Raw genomic sequence first — 869 nt, 5'->3', positions numbered from 1 at the left:
AGTCACCCATCCTAGTACTACTCTCGCCCAAGCACGCTTAACTTCGGAGTTCTGATGGGATCCGGTGCTTTAGTGCTGGTATGATCGCATCCGACATGTTACCCCGGTCTTCGTCCCTTATCCTTGCCCCTCCCAGCTCCACTACAAAGACGATTGTACATTGCTTTGGCCGCTCCCTCTCAACTACGGAGACGAGTTTAACGCGGTTTCCACCCCTCCCTCTCAACCGCACCAGTGCACGCTTGCCGCGCCACAACGCCGACGCTGGACCCGTGAATCGTGAGCACCCAGTTATGACTTACCGCACTCGTGCAAAATAATAAAACACGATAAATATATTACTTACACGTGCGTTTTGTTTTGCAAGCGGCGCGAAAAAAATTAAAAAGGGAATGCAACACGAGGACTTCCCAGGAGGTCACCCATCCTAGTACTACTCTCGCCCAAGCACGCTTAACTTCGGAGTTCTGATGGGATCCGGTGCTTTAGTGCAGGTATGATCGCATCCGACATGTTACCCCGGTCTTCGTCCCTTATCCTTGCCCCTCCCAGCTCCACTACAAAGACGATTGTACATTGCTTTGGCCGCTCCCTCTCAACTACGGAGACGAGTTTAACGCGGTTTCCACCCCTCCCTCTCAACCGCACCAGTGCACGCTTGCCGCGCCACAACGCCGACGCTGGACCCGGGAATCGTGAGCACCCAGCTATGACTTACCGCACTCGTGCAAAATAATAAAACACGGTAAATATATTACTTACACGTGCGTTTTGTTTTGCAAGCGGCGCGAAAAAAATTAAAAAGGGAATGCAACACGAGGACTTCCCAGGAGGTCACCCATCCTAGTACTACTCTCGCCCAAGCACGC

At 52.2% G+C, this 869-nt stretch overlaps 1 non-coding gene and 1 pseudogene across 1 annotated transcript; both read right to left on the bottom strand.

Annotated features, from left to right (window-relative positions):
• LOC123179382 (uncharacterized) lies at nt 1–92 on the bottom strand (annotated as a pseudogene).
• Nucleotides 93–389: 297 nt separating this feature from the next.
• LOC123179381 (5S ribosomal RNA) lies at nt 390–508 on the bottom strand. The gene has a single exon (XR_006490324.1). It is a non-coding gene; the product is annotated as a 5S ribosomal RNA (ribosomal RNA).
• Between the last annotated feature and the right edge of the window lie 361 nt (nt 509–869).

This window comes from Triticum aestivum, unplaced genomic scaffold (genome assembly GCF_018294505.1).
Source record: "Triticum aestivum cultivar Chinese Spring unplaced genomic scaffold, IWGSC CS RefSeq v2.1 scaffold146228, whole genome shotgun sequence".
NCBI lineage: Eukaryota > Viridiplantae > Streptophyta > Magnoliopsida > Poales > Poaceae > Triticum > Triticum aestivum.
Note: the sequence above shows the minus strand (reverse complement) of the source record. Positions and strands in the feature narration are given on the sequence as shown.